We start from the raw sequence: 8,879 nt of genomic DNA on the forward strand, positions 1-8,879 counted from the left end.
ATGGTACTGATTCCAAAGCCAGGCAGACCAAAAACAGACAAAGAAAACTACAGACCAAGCTCCCTAATGGACATAGATGCAAAAATCTTAAGTAGAATACTAGCAAAAAGACTCCAGCAAGTGATCATGAGGGTTATCCATCATGATCAGGTGGGATTTATACCAGGAATGCAAGGATGGTTCAACATTAGGAAAAGCATCCACATAATTGACCATATCAACAAGCTAACAAACAAAAATCACATGATTATCTCAATAGATGCTGAAAAAGCCTTTGACAAAATACAACATCCATTCCTAATGAAAACACTAAAACGTATAGGAATAGAAGGACCTTTCCTAAAAATAATAAACAGTATATATCTAAAACCATCAACAAGCATCATATTCAATGGGTATAAATTAGAAGCCTACCCAATAAGATCATGCATGAAACATTTGAAAGATAAAGAAATAGACTTCAGTGAGGTTTTTTTGTTGTTGTTTGGTCCTTTCTGTCTCCTTGTGGCCCTGTTTAGGGTTTTCTTGGCAAAGATACTGGAGTTGTTTGCCATTTCTTTCTCCAGCTCAATTTATAGATGTGAAATTGAGACAAACAGGGTTAAGTGACTTACCCAAGGTCACACAGCTTGTATGTGTCTACGGCTGGATTTGAACTCAGGAAGGTGAGTCTTCCTGAAGCCAAACTCTATCCACAATGCCATATAGCTGTCTGTCAGTGAGTGTCAGAAGATCTAGATTCTAGTTGTAACTCTACTGTGAGTCATTCTCTCAGTGACTGCATATATCACTGAGCCTGACTAAGTGTGTCCCAATTTCTTCAACTCGAAAATGAAATGTTTGGATTAGATGATTTCTAGAAATTCTTTCAGCTCTAAGAGCAAATGATTGAATGAATGGATTAATGGATGGATGGATGGATGATTGAATGAAGAAAAGGTGAAAAAAGTTAACTAGGATCACACAGCTAGTTAGTGACAAAGTTGAAATTAAAACAAAACTCTCCCCATTTCCAGATCCTGTGTTCTTTCCATTATGTTATAAAAGGATCAATGGTAAGCTTTGGAAATTTGCAGATAATATAGAGATTTGAATTATAATAGTGTTATTTATCATGGAATTCTACCAATATTCTTTTATTAGTGTCTATCATGCATTCAAAACTCAATCATCCTTCCAATTATTTTTCTGTTTAAGTCTCGAGTTGAAAGGCATATCATTGTCAATATGTACTTTTGACTTTAAAATGTTCTTATCCCCAATTTGTGAGGCTAATAGAATGGTGAAAAAGTGCTCAATGGTGCTCTAAATAGGGGTTTGAAGAACCTGATTTATAATATCATGGACCTTTGGTAGTCTAGTGAAGACTATAGACCAGTGGTTCCCAAACTTTTTTGGCCTACCGCCCCCTTTCCAGAAAAAATACTACTTAGAGCTGCCTGGAAATTATGAAACTATTTATTGAACTCAGAATAGAATATAATACAAAAAAATTGTGGCCATCACTGCCTCCCTGGATCACTGCAGCACCCACCAGGGGGTGGTAGCACCCACTTTTGGAATCACTGTTATAGACCCTTTTTGGAGTGTTCTTTATTTTTAATGCATAGAATAAAATATGTAGGATTGCAAAGGAAATTGTTTTTCTAACCAACATCTGAATTCTAAGGCTGACAGCCTACCTTTTGGAATCACCAGAATATGATAGGGGGAACTGACCATGCTCTACCAATTTCTCACATTTTCAGTGAAATTCTATGCTTTGTAAAAAGGCCCTCTTTAGGTTATTTTTAAATTTTAACTAATTTTTCTCCAATTACATGTGAAAACAATTTCCAACATTTTTCAGGGAATATTAGGTCTCAAATTCTCTTCTTTCCTACCTCCTCACAGATTGCTTATCCTTGAGATGATAAGCAATTACATATAGATTTTACATGTGCAATCATGGAAAACATTTTCCCATATTAATCTTTTGTGAAGAGAAACTCAAATTTTAAATAATTTAAGAAAGAAAATAAAAATATTTGCTTTGGTCTGGATTCACTCATCCATTCTTTTTCTCTGGAAGCAAGTGGTATTTTTTTCAATCATAAGTCCTTTGGGATAATTTGGATAATTGTATTGCTGAGAATAGCTAAGTTATTCACAGTTGTTTATTGTATAGCATTTCTGTCGCTGTGTACAGTGTTCTCCTGGTTCTGTTTATTTCACTTTGCTTCAGGTCATGTAAGTCTTTCCAGGTTTTTCTGAGCCCCTCACACTTGTTATTTCTTACAGCACAATAGAACTCTGTTATAATAATATATTAGAGCTTATTCAGGCATTCTCTAATTATTGAGTATTCCTTCAGTTTCCAATTCTTTGACCCCACAAAAAGAGCTGTTTTAAATAATTTTTTTCATATTGATACTTCCCCTTTTTGTTTTTTATCTCTTTGGGATACAAACCTAAGAATAATATTTCTGGGTCAAAGAATATGCAGTTTATATAACCCTTGGGAATAGATCCAAATTACTCTCTAGAATGATTGAATCAGTTCACAACTTCCCCCCAAATGGAATTGTGTCTCAATTTTCTTATATCCTCCAACTTTTGTTATTTTCCTTTTCTATCATAATAGCCAATCTGATAGGTATGGGGTGGTACCCCAGAGCATTTTTTTGCATACCTAGAGAGAACTTTAATTGTCTGAAAACTTCTGTTTATGTCCTTTGACCATTCATCAATTGGGGAATGACTTGTATTCCCATATATTTGAGTCATTTCTCTAAGTATTTGAGAAATTAGATCTTTATTAGAGAGTAAAAATTTTGTAAGTTATAGAAAATTGTAAGAAAAAGTTGTAAAAAAATTCTCACCATTATGATTGCTGTGTATTACTCTCCATCCTATTTCCCCTGCTTAATCTCTGACCACCATCTCCTCCAGTTTCCCCTCTTTTCTATCAGCCCCACCTCCCTTATCTCATTCTCTTCCCCTCATGTTTTCCAGGAGGGTAAGATAAATTTCTGTATTCAACTGAGCCAATTCCAATGAAAGTAAGTTTTGTGTATTCCCTTTCCCAGCTCCCTCATTTTCCACTCCACTGTAAAAGCTTTTTCATGCCTCTTTTATGGGAGATAATTTACCCCATTCTATTTTTCCCTTATTATATCATCATTTTCAACTCACACCCTTTCCCTCTCTCTAAATATACTCCTTCTAACTGGCTTAATAATGATAAAGTTGTTTGGAGATATAAAAACCATCTCCCTATGTATGATTGTACACAGTTCCAAATTATTTAGTATCTTTTGATTTCTCTTTCCTGTTTACTTTCTTTTGAATTGTATTTGTGGGTCAAATTTTCCATTTAGTTCTGTTCTTTTCATCAGGAATGTGTGAAAGTCTTCTATTTCATTGAATACCCAATTTTCCCTTGAAGAATTATGATCAGTTTTTCTGTGTAAATAATTCTTGGTTGAAGTCCTAGCATCTTTGCCCTCTGGCATTATCCTATTCCAGGACTTCTGATCCTTTAATGTAGAAAATGCTACATCTTGTGCTATTCTGATCATGTCTTCATATTTGAATTGTTTCTTCTTGGCTGTCTGCAATATTTTCTCCTTGACCTTAGAATTCTGAAATTTGGCTATAATATTCCTGGGAGTTATCTTTTTAGGATCTCTTTCAGGAGGTGATTGGTGGATTCTTTCCATTTTTATTTTTTGCCTTCTGGTTCTAGAATATTATTCAGTTTTTCTTGATAATTTCTTGAAAGATAAAGTCAAAGTTCTTATTTTTTTTTATCATGGCTTTCAGGTAGTCCAATAATTCTTAGATTATCTCTTCTGGATTTATTTTCTAGGTCAATTGTTTTTCCAATGAGATATTTTACATTTTCTTCTATTTTTTCATTCTTTTGACTTTGTTTGATTGTTTCTTGATGTCTCACGGAGTCATTGACTTCCACTTGTCCAATTCTAATTTTTAAGTTTTCTCGAGTGAGCTTTTACACTTTCTTTTCCATTTGGCTGATTCTACTTTGTAAAGAGTTCTTTTCTTCATTGACTTTGTGCACCACTTTCCCCATATGGCCTTTTAAGAAGTTCTCTGCAGTGCATTATTGTAGGTCTTTTTCCATTTGGGCAATTCTTCTTTTTAAGAAGTTATTTTTTCATTAGATTTTTGTATCTCTTTGGCCAATTGGCCTGTTCTATTTTTTTTTAACCCTTGTACTTCGGTGTATTGTCTCATAGGTGGAAGATTGGTAAGGGTGGGCAATGAGGGTCAAGTGACTTGGCCAGGGTCACACAGCTGGGAAGTGGCTGAGGCCGGGTTTGAACCTAGGACCTCCTGTCTCTAGGCCTGACTCTCACTCCACTGAGCTACCCAGCTGCCCTGTTCTATTTTTTAAGATATTCATTTCTTCAGTATTTTTCTGTATCTCCTTTATCAAGGTGTTGACTCTTTTTTTCATGATTTTCCTGCATCTCATTTCTTTTCCCATTTTTTCTTCTACCTCTCTTACTTAATTTTAAAAATCCTTTTAAGCCCTCCATTAATTCATTTTGGGCTTGAGAGCAATCATATTCTCCTTGGAGTTTTTGGATGCAGCAGTATTGACTTCATTGTCTTTCTCTGAGTTTGTTTTTGTCTTTCCTATCAACAAAATAACTTTCTATTTTGTTTCTTTTGTTTGTTTGTTTTTATTTTTGGTGTTCACTCATTTTTCTGACTTTTTCTTTTTTTTTAACTTAAAAAAAAAACTCTTAAAGTTGGGCTCTGTAACTGTGGTGAAGGGAGCTCTGTTCTAAGCTTCAGATTCTTTGTACAACTGCCTTCCAAGCTGGCTCTGGGATCTATCTGCTTTTAGTTCTTTCGAGGCGGTATGATGTAAGAAGAGGTGTGTTTAATACTCTCCCAGCCTGGGCTCTGGTCTGTGAGTCACTATAGTCATTCTTTTATTGCTTGGAACAATGACCAGGGTCCCATGCTACCCTGTAAGTACTGGTGTGTGCTTCCTCCTCCCCTGAAATCTCATTCCAGGACTGCTTCCTAGATCTATATATGGGCAATGAAACAAGTCTTGCATTTAGAGTCCACAAAGGGGGCCCCTCAATCTCCTTCTGAGCAATTGTACTCTTACTCTCTGTGGCGGAGAGTTCTAGAAGTCTTTGTTGCTGCTTCAGCTGCACCCCAGAACCTATAACTGCAGTGTGCTCCACCTCCATCCCAGTGCACTAGATTCCTCAGGCCAGCTTTCTAAGTTATTTGGGGCTGAAAAATTACTTCACCCCATCCTTTTGTGGTCTATGATGCTCCAAAATTTGTTCTGACGTGTTTTATCATAGTTTTTTTGCAGGAAAATTTGGTAGAGATTGCATGGGTCCATGTACCTTCTCTGTCATGTTGGTGCCAACCTCTCCATTTAGGTTTTTTAAGAAACTTTTAGACTTTATTAAATGCGATAGGAGAATACATAAATAATGCCATTATTCTACCTCCTTACACACTTTACTTACTTATTTACTCCACACCATTCTATCTCCTTACTCATTACTTTTACAGGCTATTCTTCTTACCCCTCCAAGTCTGGAACATTTTCATCATTTCTACTTCTTATACTCCCTAGCTCCCTTCCAAGCTTAGTTTATAAGCAAGCTCCCACATAAAGTCTTTTCCTTAATTATTTCCTCCCTGCCTATCCTACTCATTGTATACATTTATCTACCAGTTGTGTTTGTGTCACCATCTTCCTGATTCCCCCATAGAGTTTCTTGAGGACAAGAACTGTTTTTTTATCTTTGTAGCCCCAGAGTCTAACAGATCCCATTGGCACAATTTTAGCAGCTGATTAAATGCTTTTTGAAATGAACCTTGACTATTGAGTATCATGTTGTCTTCTCAACTGACCTGACCTTCAGGTCCAGTGATAGGATACAGCTTACCATTCTATATGCAGTATTCATTTTTACATTATCACTGGGTCAGAAATATAGGAACAAGGAACCTTGAAAGAACCTTTTGATAATGATCAAGTCCATATCCACTGGGGACAATTGTGTGTTATATTTGTCCACAGCTAGAATCAATTGCCCTGGAAGTATAGTTAGCAGATTACTTCGGTCATACCTATGGCCCAAATATAAAAGACTAAAAAGTGCATGAAGGACTCAGTGAAATTCATGCCTACCTCAACCTTCCTAGGGTTTCCAAATCCTTTCAACAACTCAGTAGGTACTGAAGCTCAGGCAAGATTGGGAGTGTCACTTCCAAAGGGATCCAGCTTTTAGTCTGGAATCTGGTCTTCCTTGTCTGCTTGCCTTCCACTTTTGGGCTTCCCCACACCAAAGAACCTGTACCTATATAGATGGTGGCATTTTTCCATCTGCCAGCCTTACTTCTATGCCTGAGATTTGGAAGCCTTGGAAACACAAGTGAAATGCTGCTGCAACTTACTCCAGGCACAGCCTGAAAGCTCAACTGATCAAACAAGTAGAGAGAATGGAGCCTTTAAACAGCATGTAAGCAAGGTTCTCCCCCAGAGCACTGCATTGCTTCTCCTTGGTAACGCTGATTCCTGTGAACTGTAAGGTATAATCATGACTCTGGAAACACATTTTGTAAGTATAACCTACATCCCTGCCCTTCCATCCGACTTCAAACACCCTCAGAGACTAGAACACATTACAATCTTTTAAATACCATGAACTGTAGTTTCTTGAATGCTGAATTTTCTAAAATGGGAGCTCAATGACCACCTGGGAGGTCATGGAGAAATTCGTGGTACAGAATTATGAATAGCTATTTGGTGTAAGAAATGGTAAAATTAATGGTTCAAAGTCTTTGCCTTTATATCAGGCATAGATAACCCATATAGCTTAGGTTCCCAGGGCAACCAACCCACAAGATGATCTTCAGTGGCATAAGGGATGGTTGATACCAGCAAGATCAGCCCTTTGACAAAATTATGAAATAGACCAAATTTGTCTTCAGTGCATTCCCACCTCCCTTTCTGGTACCCTCCCTCCATATAAAACCCCAAATCTCCAGCTGCCTCCTAGCCAACTAAAACTTTCCATGTTAGTAATACTCCCACTCCTGAATTGTCCCATTTCCAAAATTACATTTCTGCCTCCATCAAAAATTTCATCCCTTTAATTGGCTAATTTCAGCTAAGTGTGTTCGGAAGCCATCTTTGCTTAAAATAATTCATACTAAGGAGATAAGCTTAACTCTCCTGAGAAGGTATTTTCATTTTAAAAGCAAGAAAAACACAATTGACTTTATAATTGGGGAAGAAGGTAGGGGGAAAGAAGATAGTGGGGACTTTGCCTACTCTGAACAATTACTCTTTTTTGGTTGTTGTTTCAAACCCTTACCTTCTGGATATGAGTCCAAGTTTCAGTCTCCAGGAAGACTAGATCTGAGTATCAGAGAAAATGAGGTTTGCAATGGAATACTAAAAGAAGGACTTGATCTTGGAAAGATAGAGATCTCTTATTGAGAACAGGACAAGTTGGGACAAAGAGATTGGTTACAATGAGACCTGGTGATAGAAATAGAAGGGGAGGGTAAAAGAAAAAAGTATTAAGTGCCTACTATGTGTGCCAGGTGTTTAAAAAATAAATTCTCATTTGTTCCTCATAACATTCATGCAAACTCCAGTTTTCAGTTTTTAAAAAAAAGGCAAATAAAGGTTAAGTGACTTGTCCAGGGTCACATAGCTAATAAATGTCATAGGTGAGATTTGAATGCTGATTTTTCTGACTGTAGGCTAGAAGTAAAATTATCCATTTCTTTTTTTATAATGTTCCCTATGTCTTGTTTGTCACAAATTCTTCCCATATCATAAAATCTGACAGGTAAACTCTTCCATATTCCCCTAATTTGTTTTTGGTATCACTTTTTATTTCTAGATCAAATATCCATTTTGACTTTATTTTGGTGTATGGTGTGAGCTGTTAGTCTATGACTAGTTTCTGCCATACTGTTTTCTAGTTTTCCTAGAAGTTTTTGTCAAATAGTGGGTTTTTTCCCCCCCGAAAGCTTGGCTCTTTGGATTTATCAAACACCAAGTTGCTATGGACACTAACTACCATGTGTTGATTACCTAATCTATTCCATTGATCATCTACTTTATTTCCTTAGCCAGTACCAGATTATTTTGATAATTACTGCTTTGTAGTATAGTTTGAAATCTAGTATGACTTGGCCATTTTCCCTCATTTTTTTTTTCATTGATTCTCTTGATATGCTTGGCCTTTTGCTCTTCCAGATGAATTTTGTTATTCTTTTTTTTAGCTCTATGAAATAATTTTGGGTGGTTTGATTGATACGGCACTGAATAGGCAATAGGTAGGATTGTTATTTTTGCTATACTGACTCAGCCTATCCATGAGCAATTAATATTTTGCCAGTTGTTTAGGTCCGACTTAATTTGTGTGAAGAGTGTTTTGTAATTTTGTTCATATGGTTTGTTTTGGAGGATACCTGGTTGACTTTTGGCAAATCACTCAACCTTTATCTGCCTCAGTTTCTTTATCTGTAAATCTGAGGGAGGAATAGGACTAAGGTTCCTTCAAGTTCGAGATCCATGATAATACTAGGACCCTTCTCTACACCTTTGCTTTCTCTTTTTCCATACCCTACACTTCACCTTGTCAAACCAATTGATACCACCTATTGTGGGCAGAGATTTCTTAGTGCTTTTTACCTCTCTAATCCTCCCCAGCTACCATACTGCCTCTGGCTTCTCAACTTTACAAAATTGGTCTTTTGTTCTTATATGGAACCAGAAGGGCCTATATTTCCCTTGTGTGCTTTTCAACATGAACTTCCTATTCATGAAATGGCTTTTTGTCTTTGCATAGAGTTTTCCATATGAGGCACAG

Source organism: Gracilinanus agilis, chromosome 4 (genome assembly GCF_016433145.1).
Source record: "Gracilinanus agilis isolate LMUSP501 chromosome 4, AgileGrace, whole genome shotgun sequence".
Lineage (NCBI taxonomy): Eukaryota > Metazoa > Chordata > Mammalia > Didelphimorphia > Didelphidae > Gracilinanus > Gracilinanus agilis.